This window comes from Stegodyphus dumicola, chromosome 8 (assembly GCF_044657685.1).
Source record: "Stegodyphus dumicola isolate Sdum_Otavi_A_Nest chromosome 8, ASM4465768v1".
NCBI classification, from domain to species: Eukaryota; Metazoa; Arthropoda; class Arachnida; order Araneae; family Eresidae; genus Stegodyphus; species Stegodyphus dumicola.
In genome coordinates, this window is record NC_140775.1 from 25,332,665 (window position 1) to 25,345,546 (window position 12,882).

Consider the following 12,882-nt stretch of genomic DNA (forward strand, 5'->3'; position numbering starts at 1 on the left):
TGCTCTAAGCATCTGAAACTTCTTCATCCTCTGAGCCCGATTTACTTCCTCCTTTATATATTTTCTTACTCTGAATTTCTAGTTCTTGAATTTTTATCTCATGTTCTCTAATTGTCTTTCCGAAATTCCATCTCTTTTAATCGGTCTTTAGCCGCGTCTGCCTCTAACTTGCACTTTTATAACTGCAGCTCCATTTCCTTTAACTTAATTTGAGCCTGCATGTTCTTAATAATTTCATCAGATTCTTCTGACACCCTATTTCTCCTTTTAGGACCCATATTAACTTCTGATATTTCGTTTTACAGCTTTACCCATACAGCACATAAATAACACTTAATTTTACAAGCAAACATACATATTTCACTACTACTGAATACTACCATTATTCATTTAGCAAACATTATCATTAGTGAACACAATCATGAATACCTTTCTCATATTACACTATTAACATATATTTCACCATATAATGTTAACACATAAATACCAAAAATTATATTAGCTTTTGAATTAGTACAAAAAAAATGAAATAGTTCTGAATACTTTGGCCTTACGCCCTAATAATACTTTGCATATTCTGGCAATGAAACAAACATTTACTTATTGTTCTCAAATCATTAAAGTAATTAATTTTTAATCAACCTATTAACTTTAACGATTAAAACATTTTGTCAAAATACGGCAACAACAAAAATAGATAATCATTTCTACATTAATTATTAATATGAGCACACAATTAAATGTTTCGAAATTGCTGCTGACATATTTTTGAACTATTTTAACATTCATTTAGCATACATTATCTCCTTAATAACAAAATTAATCATAATTCCTTATTTGCATATAAAATATACTTTCTAAGTGTCTACTGGCTTTAACGCCTGGCATTCTCATCATGTTATTAACCGACATTAACACAATTTTAATTTTCTCCGTTACTATAGTAATTATAGAGAGGGAGCTCTCTTCATTTATATATTGTGCTTCCCAAGAAATTAAGAGGGACTTACCTTTGATCCCGATAGTAGAAAATGACGAGTTGTGCTCCATTCTGTACAATTTCCTCATCGCACTGTGTGGCGTTCCGACAGATACTTCAACTTCTATTCATGAGATGGCGCCACGTGTAAAATCCAGTTCTTAATCGGAGCAGCAAAGCGACGTCTTTACTCACTCAGACTTCTCGTGAGACAACTGTACGCGACGGTAGCATGAACTGTGTTCCGAGCTCTGCGTTGATCTTTGCAATGTAATTTAAATTGTAATTTAGTACTTAATATATTCTTTTGTTATAGGAGATTGTCTACTCTTATTTTCTTTAATTATATCATGCATTAAGCGCACGACCACCAAAAGTGGTGACCTTTTGACTGAGCACGCTACTGACACTGGATTTTCAACGACCCTAAGCCACGTGCATCCAAGGCATTCTGAAGAACTGACTTAAAATAACAACGAATATGGACATTAAACGTATGCTACAACGTACCCCTTCAATTATTTCTAGAAGTATCGATATATATTGCTTGTGTTTTTTTCAAAGTCGTGTATATCATCGCAAGGAGCTTCAGCAAATCATCAATGTGATCTGTTCCGTTCCGCTGACTTCGCCAGTCGTGCAATAATTCTTCGATCATTCAACTTTTGTGACAAATGTGATACAATAGTGATTTTCGCTGAATGTGCTACATCAGTAACTTTTGTGCAACGTGCTACGGCAAAATTCTTCCCTCAGTGTTCGAAAGTAGTGAATTTTTTTCCCATGTGCTACAGGTGTGATTTCCTTTTTTCCTTCGAAAGTGCCTTAGCAGTGTGAAGTGGTGATTTTGTGTGTGCGAAATACAAAATGAACGCATCATTTTTTTTTCTCAAATAGGGGTTTATTTTCAAATGCATTTCGGTAAAATATTATTTGTGTGTGTAATTGCTGACCCTGTCTTATTTGTGTGTGTATCATTACGTAAATGTTTTCTGCATGGTTAAAATATTTATTGTTATCATGGTAAAATATCAATAGTGTATCCTCATGCTACGATATTTGTGCTGTTAAGTGTTTATTAATTAAAGTGAAAATTATCTATGAGTATGCCAGACGATATTCCACCAGAGCCACAAATCACACGCGTTGCGGTGAAGCCACCGACTTTCTGGAAAAAATCCTTCATTGTGGTTCGCTCAGATCGAAGCACAATTTTCTATCGCTCGCATTAGTGAGGATTCTACAAAATTCAACCATGTAGTTGCAGCAATTGAGTCTGATATTCTGAATTCAGTGCATGACTTAATTCTCAAACCACTTGATTGTGATAAATACTCCAAACTGAAACAGCGGCTCATTGAAATCTATTCAGAAAGTGAATCTTCAAAAATACGTACTTTACTACAAGGACTTGAACTTGGAGATCAGCGACCTTCATACTTGCTGTCACGAATGCATGATCTGGCAGGAAGCCATTTTAGTGACGACTTGTTGAAGTCACTATGGCTTTCGCGTCTCCCTAATAACATACAAATAATTCTTGCTGCTTCCAATGAAGATCTAACCCGTTTAGCAGCAATGGCTGACAAAATTAATGAATTTGTTACTCCAGCTTATGTCAGTGCTGCTAATGCTGCACCTTCCAGTTCATCCCTCGAACGACAAGTGGCTGAATTGACCAAAAAAGTATCTGAACTCTCTACAAGTCTTCATGCTTCACGGAGATACAATCGATCAAATCAGGGCCCACGTAATAAATTTCGTGCCCGAAGCAGGAGTCAATCTCGTCATAATACTCGAACGCAGTACAAAGAACCCACAAGTGACATATGTTTTTATCATATGAATTTTGGCTCTCAAGCTAACAAGTGTGCCCCTCCATGCACTTTTGTACAAGCGGGAAACTAAATGGGCGGTCTTCTGCTGGCTAACAGAATGTCCGCTACATCGACAGAATAGTACTGGCTGATCGTTCAACTCAGTTATGTTTTCTAGTAGATACTGGAGCAGACATATCAGTGCTCCCGAGAACTAAAACAAATGCTCACCAACTTAATAAACTTGTACTGTATGCAGCCAATGGTACCCAAATTGCAACCTACGGCACTAAACTATTGACACTTGATTTAAACTTGCGCCGGACTTTCAACTGGCCTTTTATTATTGCGGATGTAACTCAAGCAATTATTGGTGTCGACTTCTTGACACATTTCCACCTTCTAGTGGATGTCAAGAATAATTGCTTAATTGATGCTATAACTCAGCTGACATCACAGGGCCAAGCTTCTCACATATCGAACGTACCTACCAACATAAGTGTTGTATCGGGCAGCACACGGTTTCATCGGTTATTAGCAGAATTCCCTGACATTTTAAACCCATCCAAATCAGGTCAGCATACTCATCAGCCAGAAGTGTATCATCACATTGAAACACATGGCTCACCTGTATTTTCCAAGCCTCGTCGTCTTTCTCCAGGGATGCTAAAAGCTGCTCGCAAAGAATTTGAATTCATGCTAGCACAGGGAACCATTCGCCCATCTAAAAGTCCATGGGCCAGTCCACTTCACATGATTAAAAAGTCTAATGGTGACTGGCGGCCTTGTGGAGATTATCGTCGACTTAATGCCGTCACAGTCCCTGACAGATATCCAGTCCCACATATCCAAGACTGTACCCATCTTTTTCATGGAACAAATATATTTTCTACCCTCGATCTTGCTAGAGCATATCATCAGATCCCAGTGCATATTGAAGATGTGCCCAAGACCGCAGTGACTACACCATTTGGTCTCTTTGAGTACTTATATATGCCATTTGGCCTTCGCAATGCTGGCCAAACATTTCAGCGTTTCATACACCAAGTACTGTCTGGCCTCGATTTCTGCATCCCATATTTTGATGATATCCTGGTTGCATCTACAGATGCGGAAGAACATTTTCAACATCTGCGTCAGATTTTCACTCGCCTTAAAGATCATGGATTAAAACTAAATCCATCCAAATGTGTACTTGGTCAACCCTCAGTTTCCTTTCTTGGATGTCTTATCACCCAAAATGGAGTCAAACTTTTACCGGAAAGAGTCAAAGCAATTAACGACCTACCTCAGCCCAAAACCATCTCTGAACTGAAGCGTTTTCTAGCAATGTTAAATTTCTACCGACGCTTTCTGCCAAACGCTGCAAAAACACAAGCCTGCCTACATGAGTTTCTGAAGAATAGCAAAAAAAAAAAACGATCAACGAGCTGTCCCTTGGACTGAATCTGCATCTGCAGCATTCGTGCAATGCAAACACGATCTGGCAAATGCAACCACACTTTCTTATCACTCACCTAGTGATCAGCTCTCTATAATGGTAGATGCATCTGACACGGCCATAGGAGCAGTGCTTCAAGCCCATACCACTAAAGGACTTTCCCCAATGGCATTCTTTTCCAGAAAACTTACTACTGCAGAAAGGAAATACAGCACATATGACAGAGAGCTACTTGCTGTGTACTGTGCTGTTAAATACTTCCGGCACAACTTGGAAGGACACGACTTCATCATTTTCACCGATCATCGACCATTAACCTTCGCTTTTAGGAAAAACTCTGACTCATGTTCTCCTCGTCAGCTTCGACATCTGGATTTCATCGCCCAGTTTAGTACAGATAACAGATATGTATCTGGTACTGATAATTGTGTCGCTGATGCCTTGTCTCGGGTAAACAATATCAACCTCACTACCCCAGATTTCTCTGAAATCGCAAAAGCTCAATTGCATGATGAGGAACTCAAGAACCTAATCTCAAATCCACAAACCTCCCTTCAGTTACAACCGCTGCACATTGATCCAACGCTTAAAATTTACTGTGACATAAAGAACAATAGAATACGTCCCTATATTCCTGTCAATTTTAGACGTGAAGTGTTTAATGCCTTGCACAATTTGGCACATCCTAGAATCCGTGCCACCAAAAAGCTGATCGCAGACAGATTTGTCTGGCCAGCAATGAATCAAGACATCACAGAATGGACTCGTTCATGTATTAGATGTCAACGGTGTAAAGTATCCCGTCACACTCACAGCCCCATTCAACAATTTAACCTTCCAGCAAGACGCTTTGATCATGTGCATTTAGACTTGGTTGGCCCATTGCCTCCTTCAAATGGTTACACTTACCTCCTCACTTGTATTGATCGGTACACAAGATGGCCTGAAGCCATTCCTATTGAAAATATATCAACTGAAACTGTAGCTCGAGCATTCATCTCCCAGTGGCTTTCAAGATTTGGCATGCCTACCACCATCACTACTGACCAAGGCCGACAATTTCAATGTCACTTGTTCGCATCCCTCACCTCTCTTCTTGGCATTCGCCATATACGCACAACACCATACCATCCATCTGGAAATGGGATGGTGGAACACTTTCACCGATCTCTCAAACAAGGTCTGAAGTGCCACAGTAGCACACACTGGACAGATGCCTTACCCCTAGTCTTGCTTGGTCTTCGCACAGCATTCAAAGAAGACATTGGTAGCACTTGTGCTGAAATGTTATATGGTGCAACCCTCCGTCTGCCAGGTGAATTCTTTCACCCAGAATCTACTCCAGTTATCGACCCTCCATTCCTTCAACGTTTACGTGAGACCATGAGCAATATCTCGACAACCCCAGCATCTTCGCATAACCAGCCAAGCTATTTTGTACATCCTGCGCTTGAGACATCTTCGCACGTATTCGTGCGCAACGATGCAATTAAGCCAACTTTAACACCTTCATATGATGGTCCATTCAAAGTTGTCAAACGAACACCAAAACATTTCACCATCATCTGCAATGGCAAACAATCAGTGATTGGAATCGATCGTCTCAAACCAGCATTTCTAATGCAAGATCCAACAACTTCCTCATCAACATCACTCCCAGAAGAAAGCTTACATCCCGTTAAAGAGTAACCTAAAACTACCAGATCTGGAAGAAAGGTTAAATTTAACCCAAAGTACTTATAACGTACCGATGGTACTTGGGGGGAGTACTGTGGCGTTCTGACAGATACTTAAACTTCTATTTATGAGATGGCGCCACGTGTAAAATCCAGTTCTTAATCGGAGCAGCAAAGCGACGTCTTTACTCACTCAGACTTCTCGTGAGACAACTGTACGCGACGGTAGCATGAACTGTGTTCCGAGCTCTGCGTTGATCTCTGCAATGTAATTTAAATTGTAATTTAGTACTTAATATATTCTTTTGTTATAGGAGATTGTCTACTCTTATTTTCTTTAATTATATCATGCATTAAGCGCACGACCACCAAAATTGCATAACACTTCACTTAATAATATCACCACGGTAATACTGATGATCACTTTTACCACACACTGTTTTCACCACACTGCACGAACATTTCAATTAATAATATCCCTACGGTAATGCTGATGATCACTTTTAAAAGACACTATTTTCACCACACTGCACGAACATTTCAATTAATAATATCACCACACGGTAATACTGATGATCGCTTTTACCACACCTTGGCTAATAACTTTTCACACGACGAGGTTTCATACACCCTTTCGTTTATTTGCACGTGTAGGATTACGCGTGCCACTTTCCGTCTTTCATGACCATCTTTTGTCATTTTCCTTGCTTTCGCGAATTATTTCCTTCATTTAAACCACGTTCACTTAAATCACTTTTTACGATCTTATTCCCTTCGTATTTTTGGTGATTTCCTTTTTCCCACTATTCTGTCGGAGTGCGCCATTTGTCATGCCTCGCGCTCGTTCAAACACGAGGTGGGTTCTTCTGGTGGACTTACCATAATGGGAAAATAACACTTGTCCGCTTTGACATTTTTTTCACTAATTTATTACACATACTGCACTATTGATACACCATACAACGAATACACTGTAAAATAAACTATATACAATATATATATATATATATATATAAGGCGCGTAAAAGAAATTAAAACATGTTTCAGTTCTCTCTACTCTCACAAAGCATGCTTGCCGGTCCAACTCCAAGTGCCAACCAGTCCAGTCTTCCTTCCCCCCCACCAGCCTGCCTCGACCGGTTTTTCCGGGGTAGGTCACTTCCGTCCTTCGTCTTTCATCAGGGGAAGGGACTTCACAGTCTTATTTTCCGTGCCCTGTGGTGTTCTGCATTTCCTTCGTACGTGGACCTCAGTACCGCAGTTCCAGAACTTTAGGGATGTTTTCTTGTGACTACTATTCAGTCTCAAGTCATTTACTAGTGTGTTTAATCATCTGTTTTCCGTGTCGTGGGGTGTTCTGCAGTCAATTCGAACCTGGCCTTCACCACATTTCCAACACTATAAAGTGAGTTTCTTCTTCCTCCTATTCCGTATCAAAACATTGACTTCTCTGGTTAAATTATCTCAACGAGTAGTCAGTTGATCCACGGGTTCCTGGATTTGAACAGATTTGACTGGGTAGCTCTGTCTGCGAGTTGCTTGCTGGGCTGCCTCGAATTTCATGGGGTACACCAGAGCGCTTTTTAAGTGCTTGCCATCCGGCATACGTAGAGCTTTCTGTATTTAAGGATTCCGGATACCGTCTATGAAGTACTGCAGGAATAGGATTTCTCTTGTTTCTCTCGGGCATTCCGGAAAGGCGAGATGAGACAGCCTTTCAGCATACGTGGCAAGTTCCTGGAGGATTCTGTTAATGGGATTTAACTGAAGCCTGCTATAGTCTTTTAAGCATTTCTGTCCAAAGCGTCGGCCAGAAGTTCGAAATCTAGCCGTTGGTTTTCGGGAGGAATTTAAAGGATATCAACTGCGTCTGCTCTGACAGAAGCGGCGAGATAACAAGTTTCGGTTTGAGAATCTCATCCATTCGTCTCTGCCACTATACAAAACTGTGTATAATATATTTGCTAGGAGGTCTTCCCATCATATGTGGATAGCTTCAGTGAAGGACAAGCATGCGTGGGTAAAAATTTAATAACCTCAGAATTGCTTCCTGCTGTCGCTATGCACTTCTTTAAGATGTCAGCTTTTTTGGCGACGGCAGCAGAAACCCTATCGTCAGTTTGTTGTTGGATAGCATTAACTCTTCCTTCCATTCGTTGCTCCACAAGAAAAACTCTCTCTTCTATTTGTTTTTTGACAGAAGAAACTCTTTCTTCAATGTGCCCAACTTTATTTTCAACAGCGTCAATTCTGCTTTCAATAGCCTTTCCTGTTGTCCTGCTTCAATCTTTCCTTGAAGGGGTTGCATCTCTTCTTTCACGGGTTCTTGGCAAGCTTTCATCTCTATTTGGCTCGCTTTTATCTCTACTTTAACGGAGTTGAAGGCGCCTTCCATCTTTTCTTGGAATGCAGCAAATGCAGTCATCAACTGTCTTAGTTGCTCATTCATCGCTCTTGTCACAAGCATTCAGTGCCACTTCTGACACCAAAAAATGTTCGTGCGTACGAGTTAGTAATAGATTGAAGGCACAGGTCCCATAATAAGTTATTAATTTTTTTTATCAAAAGAAACATTTCAGAACTCTGGAATTTTCCATAGAAATATAATACAAGTGTTCATAGTATCACACAGTATAATCAGTAATTACACGTCAAACTAGTAACAACGGAGAGGTTCGAATCCCACGAACGGAGTGGCTGCATGGGCGTTTTCGTGGTTTTCCCCATGTGTAACGTGTATACGAGTCAGTTTTCCTTAGAAAGTCCTCCACAAAGGCATCCCTCCCCCTTAGGCAGATAGCCCTAGTGTGCTTTGCCATAATTAAATACACCACACCATTAACAACGTTAAACACAAACTCAATACAAAGCGCATCTAAAGGAAAAAGATTTTTTTCCACTCTATTCGACAATACAAACAAAAAATTGTGATGCGTTAAATGAAGATCCACGGGCAAAAAATCGTTATCCATGCAAAAAATCGTTAAACATCAAATAGTTGAAAGTTAAACTGTTATAATTAATTTTTTAAACGTATTTCTAAAATTCTGTAACTAATTTAGCGTTTCTCTTAACGTTACATCTGAGGCAAGTGCCTCTAACTTATCCCTGTTTTGATGATAAGAATCCTCAAATTACGCAAGAATTTTTGGTGGAAGAAAAAGCTGTTAAAACAGATTTTACGGAAATTGTAGCAGAGTTTAAATCAATCCAAAGAACAACAGCGCAGAACGAAATTCAAAAGTTTACAAATTCTGTCTATAAAAGCACACAGTAAAGTGCAAATTCAGCCGAGAAATTGGAGTTCTAAGCAACTTTCATTGAAAGTGATAAACTGAAATGATAACTTCATAAGTGCTTAACTTCCATACGAAATTTATATAGATCTATCATTAAAAATCCAGGTAATGAAAACAAATCTGTTCTAACCCTTCGGATGACCATTATTATTTTCAGTAACCGAGTTTTTGTTCTTTACAAATAAAGTTCACAGGTTCTTGCCTATTGACGAGACTTAAATTGTTATATTTATTTCCCATATTAAAACAAAAGCATGTTGCTGGTCAGCGTAACGAAGAGAATAAAAAGTAATGGTTTCTGTACTTTTTAGTAAGTTTCCAATAATGGAATATGACATTTCTGTAAGCACATACGCTCATTGATGAATTATATCCAAATCTGAAATCTGTAAAAATATTTCTCTGAAACTTGAATAAAATAAAAAAAGCGCGGAGGTATATCTCTAGATTTTATTTTAAAAATGCCTTGTAGGACATCACAGTGAATTTTTGCCATTCTCTGAAGAAATTTCCTTGTGGACCATCACTCTCTCTCATATCAGCAGTCAGAACATGATTTCTGAAATTCGAAATTTATCGGACATTACAATTTTTCTTAGTTGCATGCTTCATAAACTGCTTTATTTTCTAAATATTACTGCATTTATACGATATTCGAAACTGCAGTGAGGGATTTTTGCAGTCTTGCCTGTGTGTGGGTTCTTGTGTGATATTTTTTAAATGTTAAGTGTAATAAAAAATTAGAATTTAACTACATATCTTATAGTATATTTATTACTTTATGTGCTTTAGGTAATAACAAGACGAAGATTTTTGACAATTTTTTTCCAAAATAATCCAGGGTGCGGAAGGGAAAATTCCCTTATTTGAAATGCGCGCCATCTATTCCGAGAAGGGTGGGCTGGCGCTCATGAAAAGAGCGGTATATAACATTTTATGTTATGTTAATCAGTACCGATTATGGAGTGAACGAAAGAGGAGCGCGTGTTTGCCGTGGAGTCGTACTTTTCAACGCACTGCATTTTCACCCATATAAATTGGCAGCGGTGCAAAAACTTAATCCACGCGATTTTCCTTTCCGAAAAAATGCATGCAAAGCCATTCTTGACAATATGCCTCATGATGCCCTTGTGTTCTTTAGCGATGAGGCTCATTTTCATCTTTTCCGTTGCAACATGTATTAAGCAAAACATGCGATAATGGAGTTGCACAAATTCCCGAGAATTTCATGAGCATCCCCTTCATACAGAACGTGTGAATGTTTAGTGTGCATTGTCCAGAATAGGCATCATTGGACCACGGTTTTTTGGAGAACATTTCCCTGAATCCTTTTGTCTTTACGAGGCGATCGTCAGTGGGTAGCGCGCTCGCATGATTTAGCCCCGTGTGATCTCTTTTTGTGGGGCTATCTGAAATCTCTAACGTCCAAAGACCCTGGCTCAACTGAAGAACAATATTCTAACTATTTATTTCAAGAAATATTTTGAAAGTACTTTTTTTTGTAACAAGCAAGCTTTGTAAGAGATAAACAGCATATGTGAAAAAAATTGAAATCAATGCTTTAATAGTTAGTATAGAAATAATTAAAAAAAAAACTATCTAAACAAGCTAACGTCTGATAAAACAGTGAGAAATTTAACCCTTAATTACTCTTGCTGGTGTATTTTATCCAACACTGGAGCTCTTTCGGGTGCCATTATGTTTCTGCTTTGTTCTTGAAACCCCTGCTAACCATTCATTTGACCTTCGGAGGTTGAACATAGCGTTTTGCTTTGCATCACATAGTACAAGCTTATGCCTGAAATATACAATGAGGAAAAAATTTAAGTACTATTTTTTTTGTGTGTTTTTATTTATAACTCATTCTTTTTTCCATTTTTAATTGAAACAGAAAAAAAAAATTACTTTTAAATGAAATTTTTGTCTTGTTTATTCTTTAAATTTTAAGTCTCTAATTGTGCTAAAAAAACTTAAAAAGTTGTTTCAAAACAAAATAAATAAGTTACACTTTTATCATTGTGAGGCTTCTTTAATTTGAATAACCAGTTATTTTATGTTTTCAAACTTTGCTGTTATTTCTTTCTTTCCGTTTTCCAGTCAAAATGCAAATGGATTTTAGTTGAGTGCATATTTAGGTGAGGGTTTGAGATTATTACAATACAGCATGTTCTGCCATAAAGGCCGTATTACTAGGTTTGCTATTCTAAAATGAGAGTCCCTATCTTTGGCTTTGCATTATACTTGCTGATAGTTCAATTCATGCCAGTTTCTAAGTTACTAGCAAACTTCACAATAAATTGCTCCATGTAGCCTTTGGCTAGTACCGTAATTTCCGGAAGAAACGCCTCAGCGTTTATGTGTTTAAAACTTAAATTTTCAGCGAGTGTGGCGTTTCTACCCATGCGGCGTTTAGGTGCACTAAAAATAAAATATTTCCTATGGTGGTCATTGTATATAGTTTGGATGGCCTTGTCAATGTGCATAAACTGATGCTGTTCCCACACAAAAGACCACTCAGTTGCTTTTTGCGAACGTTATTTTGTTTACATTCTTTCCCTTGAATGGACCTACATGCCTTATTCACCCTAAACGAAATCTCAGAACAATAACATTCTCATCAGTTTGAATAGTCTCTCTCCTCTGCCATTCAATAAATTTTCCAGAACCCATACTCTCCCCTCCCCTGCCTTTTCTGCAATTTTTTTCAAAGGCGGACACGACTCCACCTGCCTCGCAATATTTCCCCTTCAGCATGAATCGATTTTTCTTGGTATTCTGCCAGATACAGATCCCATCAGTTTAGGTACAAGTACTTGTTGGATAGTTTTTAAGCAAGAAGGGAGCAAAAAATTTTAGAAAATGTCACCTAAACGGCACAGAAGCTATACTGCAAGTTTTAAGCTTAATGTTATTTCACGTGCTGAACAAATTGGAAATTGAGCAACAACTCGAGAGTTTGAAGTGGAGAGATGTATTCGATGTTGGAGAACTGAAAAAGAACTTCTTAAAAATATGCCACGACAGAAACGAGCCAAAAGAAGTGGTACTGTAAGGTGGCCGAATCTAGAGGACGACCTTGCAAACTGGATAAAGGAGCAACAAGGAAAGGGAATGGCAATTTCGACTGTACAAATTTGCTTACAGGCAAAATTTATAGCAAAACGAATGAACATAAATGATTTCAAAGGAGGTGTAGCAGATTTATGAAAAGAAAAAATATTTCTGTGCGTACTAGAACAACAGTCGGGCAACAATTACCAATGGACTGGCAGGATAAAAAGGCATCTTTTCTAAAATATGAGACAAATATTATTGACAAAAACAAAAAAAAAAAAAAAAAAAAGAAAAAAAACTTCTTTGGTCACAGATAATAAATATGGATGAAACGTTGTTAGCTTTAGACTCTCCTGCAAACAGAACTGTTGATGAAACTGGTGCAAAAACTGTATCTGTGCTTACGACAGGGCATGAAAGAACGTCATTTACATGTGTGTTAGCTTGTGCCGCAAACAGTGACAAGCTAAAGCCGATAATCATTTTTAAACGAAAGACTATTCCGAAGGGAGATTTTCCTAATGACGTAATTATTTGTGCAAACGAGAACAGCTGGATGTGCGAAACAATCATGCACGAGTGTCTACAAAAAGTTTGGCAGTGTCGTATGGGATCT